The following is a 17044-nucleotide window of genomic DNA, read 5'->3' as shown; positions in this document are numbered from 1 at the left end:
AATTAATTGCAGTTGGAAGATATTCAAAGAGCATGTTATAAAAAATATATAACATGATAGAACAAGTGAAACTGCGAGCTACTGCTCACTGATGATACCCCCGTCGCAAGTGGATAATATTAATAGTGTAAAAATATGCAAGTGTTCGGTAAACAGGAAGTTGTCGAGTGATGAATCTGAAAACGCATCACACGGTATAGCTGACTTATATAAATCCTGAAACCAAATTTCAGAAATCCTTGAATTGTAGTTCCTGAGAAAAAATGTGATGAAAATTTTCAACTTGGCTATCATGTGTAAAATCAGACAAGTGTTCGGTTAACAGGAAGTTGTCAAGTGATGAATCTGAAAACGCATCACACGGTATGGCTGACATATATAAATGTTGATACCAAAGTACAGAAAGGGTGGATGTGTAGTTCCTGAGAAAAATGTGACGAAAGTTTCATGGGACGGACTGACTGACGGACGGACTGACGGACTGACGGACGGACTGACGGACGGACGGACAGACAGAGGTAAAACAGTATACCCCCCCCTTTTTTAAAGCGGGGGTATAAAAAACAGTATACCCCCCTTTTTTAAAGCGGGGGTATAAAAATAAAACAGTACAGAATTTTCAGAAATAAATTCTTACTTGCATTTTTCTTTAAAAATATATTTACATACAATTATTATCAATACACAGGAACTCATCAGATAACAAAAATCACTTCTGAATATAAACACAGTCCAATTCAAAGTTTATGGACAAATGTCTGATTTATTTACAAATTAGCTAGTCAGGTGCCAACTCAGTGGTTCAGATGGTTGCAGTCTGTTAAATATTTTTTTTATATAATTGTTTTCGGCTTTTATGAGCTGTTAGTTTTCGTTCTTTTAATTTCTATTGTATTTCATGATGATGCTGTTTTTTTTGCTCAGGTTTTTTGCAGCTGACTTGTATATTCAGTATAGTCAGCATAGTTTTTGCTCTATAAGTTAAATTCCCAAACACTATATCTGTGACATCCTTTAAGCTCCAGTGGGTAGTTGCCTCAGTGAGAATCATACCATTGATTTGAAGATCAAAGACCCTCCTGGACCTGCACATGAAGTTGTTTTAAAGTGTAACACCTGTGCAACATTGGATATTGGTTATTTTTGTTGATGGGTTGCCATCTCAATGACATATATCTTACATCTCCTTTTTATTTATATTGATTATATCATTCAACTTATTACATTTTTTATACATTCCTTTATACAAGCTATATTCTGTTTTGAATATGCTGAAGCAACAAACATTTACAGGTAATGATGATGGAAATGCATTCAGGTATCAAATTTATAAACAAATGCATTTAAAAATTTGTACTATTAAAACATTTATTTTGCCTGCAGAATTTTTTCATCACTGCTAAATTAGTCTTTAGTCATTTTGTTTACATGCTTTTGTGTTTAGGAAAGATATGATGATTCAAGTCCTTTTCTAGTGATTTTTACAGTTTCTTCTCATTCTGTCTGTACACAACTGTCCCAGGTAAGAGGGACAGAGGTTGAACGCTCATAATATTATAAATCCTGTCACATAATTTACTGCCTGTTCAGGTAGACCATATTTGTTTTCATTATTGGTGATTCTTGCTCAGATCCAAGTTGGTTTTCACTTTTGAATTGCTTTACATACTGTCATTGTGAGGCCGTTTATTGCTTGGATGGGTTTTGCTTATTGTCGAAGATTATATGTGAACTGCTGTGCAGGTATTCAAATGTTTGTTCTTTTACAATGAATACTTGTATCCTGCCCACGTCTCCTAATTGTTCAAATAATATGTTGTTACTTGCTCCACAAGAAACTTAAAATTTTTTGAAAAAGATATGAAGTTGCAGTTATAAAAATAGAACACTTTCTTTCTGAATAAAACAAAGTAATCAACTTTATAATCTTTAGTTTCTGCACACTCATACCTTATAACTCTCTGAGAATTAAAGGTTAGGTAACATTTTTTTTGCCATATTTCTATTTCCCTAAAATTATAGATAGGCACCAAAACCTCAGACTAAGGGTAACTACTTTACCTACATTTTTGTTTATTTATACACTTTTTTTGAGACTATAAATTGCAGAAATTTCATGCTATCCAGTGTCAAATAAACAGAATAATATCATCCTGGAATAACTTAATATGCACCAATACTCTGGATTTACTCCTGTCTCTAGGTTACACTTGAGAAGCACTTTTTCTGAAGCCCTATAAACTATCAATATTAATCTTACAGCTACTTGTATGGTATCATTATAGAGAACCTTTAACTAGGTATTGAACTGTCCACTTAACTTCAGATAAAACGTTCAATAATAAAACCGATGTAAGATAACAAGGCAGCATCAATACCATCTCTACAATGATTTCCACTAAGGTCACTTCCGCAGATTTATTATCTCCCTTGAGTATCTGTAGAACTGTCACATACTTTCTCTACTTACCTAACACTAAACCTTTTATAAGCTAAACACATTAACAAACAAACAATGTTTATAACTGTCCTTGAAATACCCTTCTAATTTTTTTTTTAACCTGATGAAATGTGGCTCATTTCTAACCAATTGTTTTTGCATTTAAGAAGGGATTTTATTCTCTTCAGATTTTGTTGTTTTTTTCTTACTTTGCAGAACCTGGGCAACTCAATGTTTCCTAAAAAATTATATAAATTATTTTATATGTAAGTAAACCATTTTAGAATTCATATGATTTTTTTTTAATTCTAAATATGATATCAATTATTTCATATATAAAATCATTTAAGTACTAAAAGAGGGACGAAAGATACCAAAGGGACAGTCAAACTCATAAATCTAAAACAATCTTCACTTAAATATTTTTTTAAAAACATAAAGAATGCTTAGTAGTCAGACTACAAAATGTTTTTTTTTATTGATTATTGTTAGGATTCCTCTTAATGTCACTTTGTACAATAAAGTATCATAAATATGTAAAGTATAGATTTAAAAATTTTCCGTTCAATCAGAAAATAATATCTGTATCACAATGATTGACTTTGAACTATTAGTACATATCAACAGTATTGATGAGTAATTATCTCGATAACTTCTAACTTAAGGATTATAACAGAGTACAAATGTAGCAGGTTTAAGTAACTACAGGTAACTGTACATTCTTCAACAATGAGCAATACCATATAGCCAGCTATAAAAGACCCAGACATGAAACAAGATGCTATCAAGAGTCTGAATCGCTCACTTTTTTTTTTTTGCTTAAATTTTTCATCAATGATTATTTTTGCTTTCTAATATATATCAAATAAAAATTCCATTTACATGTTCTTTGATCATGTTGATCTCTCATATTTTCTTCAAAAGCAAAAAAAAATCCTTTTTACCCCCTTGTTCCATTTTAGCTATAGTGGCTATGTTTCTGGACATACAAGGAAATAAAATACAAAATTTATACAAGACACACTGAAAATTATTTAGCCCAAGATTGGCTGAAATTAATTCAGCAGTTTCAAAGGAAAAGATTTTTTAAAGTAAGCAAACTAGATGAACAAATTGTGAAAAATTGCATTTAAAGGGCAATAACTCCTTATTTAGGGGTCAATTGACAATTTTGATCATTCAACTTATTTGTAAATCTTAGTTTGTTGAACTTTTTGTGCTGTTTACAGTTTATATCTATTATTAATAATATTAAAGATAATAACCCAAAACTGCAAAATGTCCTTTAAACTACCAATTTAGTGGCAGCAACCCAACAATGGGTTATTAGATTCATCTGAAAATTTCATGGCTAGAACCTCACCTAATGAACAATTTTACCCCATGTCAGATTTCCTCTAAATGTTTTGGTTTTTGAGATAAAAGCCAAAAAAAATGCATTTTACCCCTATGTTCTATTAGTAGTCATAGCGGCCATGTTTTTTGAAGAAACAGATAATAAAACACAAAACTTTATTCTAGATACCCTAAGGATGATTCAGCTTAAGTTTGGTAGGAATTGGTTTTAGAGGAGAAGATGTTTGAAAAGATTACACTGGACAGACAAAAACACACAACGACAGACGCCAAGTGATGGCAAAAGCTCACAGTTCCTTTGGAACGCTAAAAATAGGAATAGATTTAAATAAGAAAACAACATATGCATGTTTGTTACTTTTAATCCTCAATATAATTTACAAACAGATGTATTGTATCACATCATTTTTAAAGTCCATTCTTGCAGAAATTGCTACATGCAAGAATGGACTCTTAAATGGAATGAATGTCAGGCAGAAAGTGCAGTTTATCAATCAATTATATTGGAACAGTGAAGACCATCAATAACCTTATGTATCCACACTTTGTCATTAGAATCGACATGTTGAAAAGGATTGGTTCAAAGTAACTCAACTAAGTTGAAACTGTTTACAGCCAAACTTACTGCACTTAACTATTTAAATAAGAAGATTTTCAAGTAATTGTAGTAAGAAACCAAAGAAAGAAAGGTTGTTAAATGAAACATAAAAATACTAAATTTCATCTGATTAAAGATTTTCAATCTAGTTAAATTTAAATTATAGAATGTTTTTTCACTCAAATTTGACTATTAGAATTTAGAATGGAAATGAGAAATTTGACTGTAAGGTCACTTAAAAAATAATTCTTTTTCAAAGTCAAAAACCTTGTTTGATGGCAATGGTTGTTGTTCAATAATTTTCTCCTCATTTAGGAAGTTTATGTTAAAGGCTGATTTTTATTATTGTTAAATTTATTCACCTTGAGGAGTTTGACTTTGACATCTGACATAGATACTTTTCTATTCTTTAGAAGATATTTGTTTGTTACACTGTTGACATTGATAGTATAACATTGACTTTTATTCCCATAAGAAAAGTATCATATATTTTCAAATGATACAGCTTTTATGTCTCTATCTTATCTTATCATCTTACGAGATATTTTCCTCAAATTAAGAGGTGTTACTGAAGTTCCATTAAAGGGGTAAACCTCCATGATAAATGATGGTCGGAAAAAGGCATCAAAAATGCATTTTCACTTTTCTCCTAATGATTACTAATCAATACACTAGTCAAAGAGAAAAATAATCGCATTAGCCTATAAATGTTGCTAATGAACTTATCAGAGGCTTTTAAAGGACCTGAAATGGCGTGAAGAATTGAAGAAACTCACGGAATTCAACTATCAATTATGGCACCTTAATTCCACTTGGACGTGCAGTACGGAGAAAAACTTGCCTTGTGTCTTTAAGTCTCCATTATCTTTCGGTCCAGAAGACATATCTTAAAGCCCTGAAACAATAAAATCATATTAATTATTTATGTTTTTATGTCTATAGGAAGTAATCTGTCATAATTAGACATCAATTTATGAATGTCTTATAGGCATAAACCTTAGTATATAAATATCAAGTATTGTCAAGGTATTACGGTTCCTCAATGTCAATTTCTGTGGGATTTTTTTGGGGAAAAACATATTTTATTATTACCTACATTTTTTCCTTTATAAATCATATAATAACATGTTTAATAGTTTTTGAGGTGTTTGTGGTTGAATTTTTACGAACACAGTTGAAAAACACAATAGTTTTTTCTTTTTTCTTTTTTCCATTTATTATCCATAGGTCATAGGTAGAAATGATATGATGGTTCATTATACAGATTTACCAAAGCGTGCAGTCCTACCACTTGGGAAGTCTATACAAGGTTCTATTTACAGAAACTGGAAAAATTATCGTCATTTCTACCTACAGATAATTAATGAAAAAAAGAATAGAAAAAACTATTTTGTGTTTTTCAACTGTGTTTGTAAAAATTCATTCTTTTTTTTTTAGCTAAAACAAAATAGTCTGTAAAACTTTTGGTCAGTTTGTCTTTTGTTGTTCTCAACTACACATGAACGTTATATAGAAATATATTTTAGTTTTAAACTAGAGGCTCTCAAGAGCCTGTATCGCTCACCTGATTCTACTTGGGTTTTTGAAATCATATGAAAAAATATAAAATTTGGCTAAAAGTGACAACACAACCTCATTGATAAGGAAAGGAACATGTTTAATTTCATTCAAAATTCCCCACTGGCGGCCATCTTGGATGGCGGATCGGCTACAAAGTAACAACACTTGGTCAGCACCTCATAAGGAACACTCATGCCATGTTTGGTTTTATTCCACTCAGTGGTTCTCTAAAAGAAGTCATTTGTATGCATTTCCCATAGGGTCCTATGTTAAACTAAGTCCCCTGCTGGCGGCCATCTTGGATGATGGATCTGCTACAAAGTAACAACACTTGGTCAGCACCTCATAAGGAACATTCATGCAATGTTTAGTTTTATTCCATTCAGTGGTTCTCTAAAAGAAGTCATTTGTATGCCTTTCCAATAGGGTCCTATGTTAAACTAAGTCCCTGCTGGCGGCCATCTTGGATAATGGATCGGCTACAAAGTAACAACACTTGGTCAGCACCACATTAGGAACATTCATGCCATGTTTGATTTCATTCCATTCAGTGGTTCTCTAAAAGAAGTCATTTGTATGCATTTCCCATAGGGTCCTATGTTAAACTAAGTCCCATGCTGGCGGCCATCTTGGATGATGGATGGGCTACAAAGAAACAACACATGGTCAGCACGGCATAAGGAACATTCATGCTATGTTTGGTTTCATTCCATTCAGTTGTTCTCTAAAAGAAGTCATTTGTATGCATTTTCCATAGGGTCCTATGTTAAACTAAGTCCCCCGCTGGCGTCCATCTTGGATAATGGGTCGGCTACAAAGTAACAACACTTGGTCAGCACCACATTAGGAACATTCATGCCATGTTTGATTTCATTCCATTCAGTGGTTCTCTAAAAGAAGTCATTTGTATGCATTTCCCATAGGGTCCTATGTTAAACTAAGTCCCCCGCTGGCGGCCATCTTGGATGATGGATTGGCTACAAAGTAACAACACTTGGTCAGCACTCCATAAGGAACATTAATGCTATGTTTGGTTTCATTCCATTTAGTGGTTCTCTAGAAGAAGTCATTTGTATGCATTTCCCATAGGGTCCTATGTTAAACTAAGTCCCCCGCTGGCGGCCATCTTGGATGATGGATCGGCTACAAAGTAACAACACTTGGTCAGCACTCCATAAGGAACATTCATGCTATGTTTGGTTTCATTCCATTTAGTGGTTCTCTAGAAGAAGTCATTTGTATGCATTTCCCATAGGGTCCTATGTTAAACTAAGTCCCCCGCTGGCAGCCATCTTGGATGATGGATCGGCTACAAAGTAACAACACTTGGTCAGCACCCCATAAGGAATATTCATGCTATGTTTGGTTTTATTCCATTCAGTGGTTCTCTAGAAGAAGTCATTTGTATGCATTTCCCATAGGGTCCTATGTTAAACTAAGTTCCCGGCTGGCGGCCATCTTGGATGATGGATCGGCAACAAAGTAACAACACTTGGTCAGCACCTCATAAGGAACATTCATGCCATGTTTGGTTTCATTCCATTCAGTGGTTCTCTAGAAGAAGTCATTTGTATGCATTTCCCATAGGGTCCTATGTTAAACTAAGTCCCCCGCTGGCGGCCATCTTGGATGATGGATCGGCAACAAAGTAACAACACTTGGTCAGCACCTCATAAGGAACATTCATGCCATGTTTGGTTTCATTCAATTCAGTGGTTCTCTAAAAGAAGTCATTTGTATGCATTTCCCATAGGGTCCTATGTTAAACTAAGTCCCCTGCTGGCGGCCATCTTGGATGATGGATCGGCTACAAAGTAACAACACTTGGTCAGCACCCCATAAGGAACATTCATGCTATGTTTGGTTTTATTCCATTCAGTGGTTCTCTAAAAGAAGTCATTTGTATGCATTTCCCATAGGGTCCTATGTTAAACTAAGTCCCCGGCTAGCAGCCATCTTGGATGATGGATCGGCAACAAAGTAACAACACTTGGTCAGTACCTCATAAGGAACATTCATGCCATGTTTGGTTTCATTCCATTCAGTGGTTCTCTAAAAGAAGTCATTTGTATGCATTTCCCATAGGGTCCTATGTTAAACTAAGTCCCCCGCTGGCGGCCATCTTGGATGATGGATCGGCTACAAAGTAACAACACTTGGTCAGCACCTCATAAGGAACATTCATGCCATGTTTGGTTCCATTCCATTCAGTGGTTCTCTAGAAGAAGTTCAAAATGTAAATTGTTAACGACGACGACGACGGACGACGACGGACGACGGACGCCAAGTGGTGAGAAAAGCTCACTTGGCCCTTCGGGCCAGGTGAGCTAAAAATTACCAGTTTCTGGACAAAACACAATGCTTGTGACAAAAATCCTTATTTTATACAGTTTGCCCTGACATTACACCACATACTAGGCAAGGGAAGGATTGAACACAAAGCTACAACCTTAACCCATTAAATACTTTAAAAATTAAATCAACATCTTCGTATTACACAGCTTGTGACCAATATCAATATCAAGTTGGATTAAAATGCTTCTCATTTCAAAATCTCAAAATGAGGCCATTTTTTTGCCATCTTTCAAAAGTTGTTTTTTATTGCAACAAAGTTTAAACAAAATATGCATGACGATCTATAAAGATGTATTGGTCCTTTAAATAAAATGATTCATAAAGGTCACTGATGAATAAATGTCTTTATTGAAACTAACATTAAATATTGATGGAACGATCTCAAAACATTTTTTTTTATCTTTTTTTTTAATTGTATCTTACAGAAAGTTTAAACAATATATGCATGGCAATCTATATAAAAATATCGGTCCTTTGAATAAAATTATTCCCAAAGGTTGTCATTTTAATATTGTTGTTAGATCTTTGAATAAATGTCTTTGTTAGTATTAACATAAACTAGAACATGTACAGTTATCCAGATTGTTTACACTTATGGTTCAGTTGGAACTTATATTTTGGCATTGCACAAGGCCATGTTTTTTCAGACAGTTTATGAACTCTTTACACTAAATCCATTTCAAGTTCTGATTTATTGTTTAGTGTTTTGAGAACATGCTTTATTCATTTAAGAATTGAATGCTTCTTTTTGTAAATTCATTGGGGTGTAAAAGTGTTGACCGAAGTACATTTTGTATGAAGCGCGGAAGCGCTTCATTCTAAAAATGTGCGCACGGTCAACGCTTTTACAACCCTATGAAGTTACAAAAAGAAGCATTCAATACTTATAATTACATTTTTTAGCTATGATCAAGAAAACACGAATTTTATATTGTTTTTATTTAATTCACCTGTGCACTTTATTGTGGGACCACGTGTTATCATGAATGAAAAGTTTTATTGAGTGATGCAATTGCTTACGGAATAACACGTGATGTGCAGTTAGCCAATCAGAATAAAGTATTATAATGAAACATACATCTAATGTAATTATTACTTGATATGGGGCTTTGAACCAGCTTACACTACATGTACTTGTAAATTTAACCAAATCTACTTTATTTTTATCAAGACTATTCATTACATTATAATTTTATTACATTTTTTGTTTTGGTATCTAACACACATGCCTTGAAAACACATAAAATCTATTGATTAAAAAAAAAATACAATTATTCAGTTTTAGGTTGCATGAAAAGGAAAGTATACTATCAGGATCACTACTGAAACCGGGGACAAAAATACTGAAAACTTGAAAAGAGGTATGTATTTAATATTTTGGAATCAATTTCAAACCACACATAGTGACTACAGCATTTAAATGGTAAATAAGATGGCTGAATACAGGCTCAATTAAACTAGAGGCTCTAAAGAACCTGTGTCGCTCACCTTGGTCTATGTGAATATTAAACAAAGGACGCAGATAGATTCATGACAAAATTGTGTTTTGGTGATCGTGATGTGTTTGTACATCTTACTTTACTGAACATTATTGCTGCTTACAATTATCTCTATCTATAATGATTTTGGCCCATTAGTTTCAGTGGCAAATGTTAGTAAAAATTTACAAATTTTATGAAAATTGTTAAAAATTGACTATAAAGGACCATTTCTCCTTAAGGGTCAATTGACCATTTTAGTCATGTTGACTTATTTTTAGGTCTTACTTTGCTGAACATTTTTGCTGTTTACAGTTTATCTTTATCTATAATAATATTCATGATAATAACCAAAAACAGCAAAATTTTCTTAAATTACCAATCCAGGGGTAGCAACCTAACAACGGGTTGTCTGATTAATCTGAAAATATCAGGGCAGATAGATCTTGACCTGATAAACAATTTTTTCCCCATGTCAGATTTGCTCTAAATGCTTTGGTTTTCGAGTTATAAGCCAAAAACTGCATTTTACCCCTATGTTCTATTTTTAGCCATGGCAGCCATCTTGGTTGGTTGGCCGGGTCACCAGACACACTTTTTAAACTAGATACCCTAATAATGATTTTGGCCATGTTTGGTTTAATTTGGCCCAGTAGTTTCAGAGGAGAAGATTTTTGTAAAAGTTAACAACGCTGGACGACGCCGGATGCCGAGTGATGAGAAAAGCTCACTTGGCTCTTCGGGCCAGGTGAGCTAAAAAGTAGTCATCAATTCAATATAGGCAGGGAATCATTTATCATGAAACAAAATTCCTCTAATGCTTTTTCTAACATGACCATTAATTTTTCTAATTGTAAAATCATTTAATAACTAATGACGATAATTTTTCCAGTTTCTGTAAATAGAACCTTGTATAGACTTCCCAAGTGGTAGGACTGCACGCTTTGGTAAATTTGTATAATGAACCATCATATCATTTCTACCTACGGATAACATCGGCTCAGAAAACCTATCATTTAACATCATTAGAAAATCTTATTTTGGCGTAAGTTAGAATTATACAAGTTGAATCTATAATCAATTTCATTAAGATGTGTTTCTAAAGGCGTCAATACGGGCAATTATCTTCTTAGTGGCTTGACAAAATTATTGAATTCTACACTTAAGACTTTTGAATTTGGTTTTACTCCAGGTATTTTTGAACAAACATCACTAATTACGACAAATGATCTCTCATGCACGGATGATGAACTGATACAAGTGAAACGATTTCCTGCCACTATCAATTTAGGGAGGATGTTTATAAAAAGTCGTCTTCCTTTTAAGCATGTCAAATCCATGATAAAGATCCATTTGGATCACGTTTTCCTTTAAATCTTACTGGGGTCACAAAGTTAGTTGTATAGGTACAGCACCATACATAGTTTCTTCTGACAGAGGATTTGAACCAAACTTTTACTGATTTCTTTGGACTAACAACAATCAGATGAAGTCAGCAGTTATGATAATGTAAATTCAGAAATTATTGCATGCATTTATTATTGCCATTTTTTTTAATGGATAAAAATGCATGATTGTTTATTGCAATTTTAGGAAAATCTACATACAGATATATGTATCAGATATATAAATGCGAGTTCTTATTATTGCGATACTCACCCAGTTGCACTATTTGCATTAATAAAAACCTCAAAATAATTTCTGAATTTACAGTAGTACCCTGCTCCATGTTTTTGTTGAATGTATACAGTCTTCATGATAAACATTTGAATCCACACGCCTAAAGCTTAATTTTACAAACATTTTAGTTGGATTCTGTTGGCTTGTAGAGAAAAAATTCACAGGCATTGGCTAGTGGTCTTGTGGTTAAGTATGAGGACTATGTATGTCTGTTTTTTTCTGATGTACACCAAATATACTTGTCTAATTATTTTTTCTTTTGGCCTAAAATCTGTAAGAAAAATCTGCTGTGATTATAGAGACGTAAGGTGATGCAGTGAAATATTGTTCACTCATTTCTCCCTTCATTGGTAAGGTATTTATAAAGGCTATTATGAATTTTAATACTGGATTACTCTAAAACAAAATGCAAGATGTTACCTCTTATACAATAAAATGTCACAATTTCCATAATCTAATTGATTACTGATTAAATTAAAATATTAAAAAGGAATAACTGCGCCAGCACTTAACTGCAGGTTCTATAACTAAACAGAGTCAGCCATTATGTTCAAAAACATCACATTTGCACAGGGTTTATGAAGCTAAATATCGTAAAATCAAAATTTAATGCGAAGCTTTTATAAATGTTAAAAATGTAAAAGTATCAAGTGTGCAATAATAAAAACTTTTCCTAGTGATTAAAATTTTCCTTCACAAAACTTTTTGCAATCCCAATAATAATTTTTTACCAGTAATCATTGAGTTGCAATAATAAATGCATATATTGATTTCTGAATTAACAGTGTATTAATGTCAAGAGTGCATAAAAAGATCATATTCAAAGAGTATGTTTCTATATAATGATTTAAGACAATTATATAATATAGGCAAACTAATTTTATGTTAACATTGTTAGCTTCAATCAGGCTGTTGATAATGATTTTTTTCACATTTTGATTTCTCGAGGCCTTTTATGGATTACAATAAGGTCTGGGTTTGGCAAATGATAGAAAGCCTTTAGTGTAATCATTATTATCATCCTTGTTGCAACTAATTAAGTCTTTACAAAATGGACAAGATAATAGACCTCCGTAATATAAAAGATAACCCTTTGTCCATATGCTCTAATGTCTGTGACCTTTACAGTTTAATAATATTTCTTCAATATTTAATAACTTATAAAGTATTGAAATATTTATGTCTGTGGTAAAACTTATCTCAGTAGAATCCTGCAATACGAACCCTCAGAACTTTATAAAATATCAATAGATCAGTCTGACATTTTAGCTATAACTGAGTATTGAAATTAGAACTATTTCATTTTTATCTTCAGTAAAATATTTCAAATCTTCATAAATATGCTATCCAATCTTTTTGTTGACAGACTATATTTTTCACTTCTCATTTCATCAAAAACAATTTAATGTGACATATCTTTGCACTATCATAAATAAAATGTTGATGGAAAATCGTAGAAATGGATCTACTTTGCCAAACAAAACAAACTAATAGCGAATAAAATTGATCCCAACTTGGGGACAATTTATCATTTGGCTTCCGAATTATCACCATTTTAATCAAATTGAAAAGTATTTTATGTCTATAGAAACAATGGGATCACTCAAAGACATCTTGATAAAACTTTGATAAATTCTGGAATTAGGTAAATTGATAGTGTTCCATTAATTTAAACATGAAAGGAAAGTTTCATTCAATTTCTATTATTCGTTCATAAATAATATCATAATTCGAAAACGGTTTAGTTATCTTCAAAATCAATTGTAATTGATTGATTCCTTATAAAATTGATTTGATATTTAACCTCTTTTTCATCTGAGATAATGCAACCAATCCACTAAATTGTTGTTAAAAAGAATAATGGAGGACACATGCTTCATGTCAATAACATTTCTGACAAAAGCTATTTCTTTTCAATTTCCACAATTTTAAATTTGATTATTTAATGGTTTTATAGGAATTTGTAATATCTCAGAGAAAATCTGTGAATGAAATATTTGATTTTGTGAATGAAAAGTTAAACAGGCATATATAGCTATTTAAAAGATTAAGGCGAAACATTTTAAGTATGATTTTTTTTTGTTTTAAAAATTATTCATCTGATTATGGAATATTGAAATAATAATTTAGTATTACAACCAGTTTGGTTCATTTGCTGACGTAGTATTATTCTTGCAAGACAGTAATTTGACCTTGTTTGTTCTTTTGAATGCAACCTTTAATTTGACCCTGGAGTTGGACAAGTTCAGTATGTTTGGTTATTAAATAGAAAAGAATGTCAAAATTGGAAAGTAAAACAATGATGTCGCAGTGAAAAATCTTTTGTTGACTGATTCTGTGTGCAAAGAAATATTTTTTTTTATCTTTAACTTATAAAATAGTAACTCTTTTACATTCAGTCTAGTGGCTCATAGAAATTATCTTTCCTACATTTTGCATATGAATCTTTCACAAAATATCTGGTTCTCATACCTAATATTTACCATAATTACTGAAATATGAATTAGAAACATATTACAAAGGTTTACAGTGCAAATGTTATTTTTATGTTTATTTTCAATGAACATTAAATGTGAAACATCCTTACGTAGCAACAACATAAAAGCGAAAAGACATAAAATACAAGGCTAATATGCACTTTTGAGGAAAATCAATTTTAACAAAGCTATAAATATTTTAATGTTGAGGTTAGTCTCATCATAAAGAAATTTATAGAATGTTTTGTTACAGAACGTGCTACAACATTTAAATGATACAAAATTTTCAAAATCTGTTCAATGCTAAACATAATGACAAAAAAACAACTAAAAGCCCTACAGTATTGTTCACCTTCAAAGATTATGCTTTACTGATGTTAATGTGACCCCACTCCCTCTTGATTTTTTGCCTATGGTTGCTGTCTTTCTATCAGTTTCCAAGGTAACAAGCAGAAATATATTACTTAAATGGTAAACATTCTTAATTGAAGGTTAAGGACTCACATGAAAAAATGTTTCAGTCATTTAGTACATGTATCTAAAATTTAAATCTAAACCAGGTTTTAAATTAAATTCATGTTACTGAGGCAAGTATTGAAAAACAAGAAAATTTCTAAGTGAAAGATTCACTTTAATGGAATTTACTTCCTCATGTTAACTATCCACTTGATCAAGCATCTTTAATCTTAATCAAAAGATAGGCCTAATCCTAATTTCTTTGAGCAGAGGGAGGTTTTTAAAGTCCAGAAATTATAATTTTAGTTGATACAAACCCTTCGTCTCTCTCTAAATCTCCATCTTATTAATTAAGATCAGTGCTCCTCATATATAAGATTGACTAAGAGATAATTTTTTCTACACCTGTTAATCAAAGGTTTCAGGTATTTCCTCCTAATGATAATAATTAAAAAGATGAATGATCACTGCTTTTCATATTTTATTTATACACGTTTTTACTGAAGTTTTCTTCCAACAATATCAGTAACCTTTGACTCATCTTTTAATATAGTTGTACTAAAAATACAGTTTCATAAAATAAATTCTTTAAACATATATATGTATAGAGAAATCATTGATATGACATATTTTGATTTGTCTAATTAAAGATATAAGTTACTAACTGACTTACTTGTAATGTTCTAAGTTTACTATCATGTCTCCAACATTATAATCTAGAAATAAATATAAAATAATATGTAATACAATATAATCTAATTTTCTCCTAGTATCAAAAAAACTAATACAACTTAAATATAATCTATAAATAAACATAAAATAATATGTAATACAATATAATCTATTTTTTCTCTTATTTCTTAAGAAACTATAACAACTTAATTTTTTTGACATATATTTACTTAATAAATAAAAAAGACACCAGAGTACTGATATAATTGTAATACAATATATTCTGTGTATATTTTCTAACATTACAATAGATTCTGTGTATATTTTCTAACATTACAATAGATTCTGTGTATATTTTCTAACATTACAATAGATTCTGTATATATTTTCTAACATTACAATAGATTCTGTGTATATTTTCTAACATTACAATAGATTCTGTGTATATTTTCTAACATTACAATATATTCTGTGTATATTTTCTAACATTACAATAGTATACTTTCTAACATTACAATAGATTCTGTGTATACTTTCTAACATTACAATAGATTCTGTATATACTTTCTAACATTACAATAGATTCTGTATATACTTTCTAACATTACAATAGATTCTGTATATACTTTCTAACATTACAATAGATTCTGTATATATTTTCTAACAATACAATAGATTCTGTGTATATTTTCTAACATTACAATAGATTCTGTATATACTTTCTAACAATACAATAGATTCTGTGTATATTTTCTAACATTACAATAGATTCCGTATATACTTTCTAACATTACAATAGATTCTGTATATACTTTCTAACATTACAATAGATTCTGTGTATACTTTCTAACATTTTCTGTATGCCTGTTTTAAGATTGATCATATGTTAACAAAATCAATTATCATCTCCAATTCAACAATACTCAAAGATTTTTCTCCACAATAAGATTATTTTTATCAGACAATATAATTCCCAAAGGGTCCTTTCATAATCATATTCTCCTAAAGGTATTACAACAGCATTGTTTCACAGTAAAAAAAAACATAACTGTACGGAGGAGATTTAATTCTGGTGATTGGGTTCAATAACAATATTGTTTGCACCGGACCAACGTTGATTTAATTGAGAATGATTCAATAGGTTTTCGTTATTGATGCTTCGATAGTTCCAATCACAATAATGCTTGAAAGAGAGCTAACTAACGTCAAGTTTTTACAATACATGCCAGTCACATTTTCTCTAAGCGTCAGCAATATTGGACATACAGATATATGCATCCAATTTAATACAATGAAACAGACACTATTGTTTTTTTTAGATTCTTTTTCTATTAGAAACATATGACGTCTTAAAATATAATGAAAATTATAAGTAAAAATAAGTAAAGTGAAAAAACATTCAACAATTAAAAAACAATCAATGATAGGAAATTCTTTGGATTTCATTGAAAGTTTTTGTAAAGACAATCTGGAAAAAATCCTGTACATGTAGTAATAATTTGAGTTGTTCATTATTACAATGGGGTAAATTCCATGTTGTACTAGTTTTACTAGTTCATTATTACAATGGGGTAAATTCCCTGTTGTAATAGTTTTACTAGTTCATTATTACAATGGGGTAAATTCCTTGTTGTACTAGTTTTACTAGTTCATTATTACAATGGGGTAAATTCCCTGTTGTAATAGTTTTACTAGTTCATTATTACAATGGGGTAAATTCCCTGTTGTAATAATTGACTTGTTTTATATTACACAATTTGGTAAATTCCCTGTTGTAATAGTTGACTATTTCAGTTTTACAATCTGGTACATTTCATGTTGTGATGATTTCATTTGTTTTGCAAAATCTGTGTTGCAATAATTTGACAAGTTCATTATTACAATCTGTAGTTAATTCCCTGTTGTATAATAAGCTTACAAGTGAGGGCCCTCATGGGGTTTTTGATTATGTGATTACTTGGCCGTTTTTTTA

General features: G+C 31.3%; 1 protein-coding gene across 3 annotated transcripts in view; it reads right to left on the bottom strand.

Annotated features, from left to right (window-relative positions):
- The window catches only part of LOC143065464 (zinc finger CCCH domain-containing protein 10-like), a 125594-nt gene that overhangs the window by 81415 nt on the left and 27135 nt on the right, over window positions 1-17044 (bottom strand). For 2 of the 3 annotated variants that reach the window (XM_076239040.1, XM_076239038.1), the window contains exons 3-4: window positions 15074-15116; window positions 5171-5289 (exon numbers count right to left, since the gene is read on the bottom strand). The gene's annotated coding sequence lies outside the window, so the exon portion shown is untranslated. The remainder of the gene's footprint in view (window positions 1-5170; window positions 5290-15073; window positions 15117-17044) is intronic. The other variant, XM_076239039.1, reaches the window with a different exon arrangement.

This window comes from Mytilus galloprovincialis, chromosome 2, assembly GCF_965363235.1.
Source record: "Mytilus galloprovincialis chromosome 2, xbMytGall1.hap1.1, whole genome shotgun sequence".
In the NCBI taxonomy this organism is placed as follows: domain Eukaryota; kingdom Metazoa; phylum Mollusca; class Bivalvia; order Mytilida; family Mytilidae; genus Mytilus; species Mytilus galloprovincialis.
This window is presented reverse-complemented; position numbering and strand designations above follow the sequence as displayed.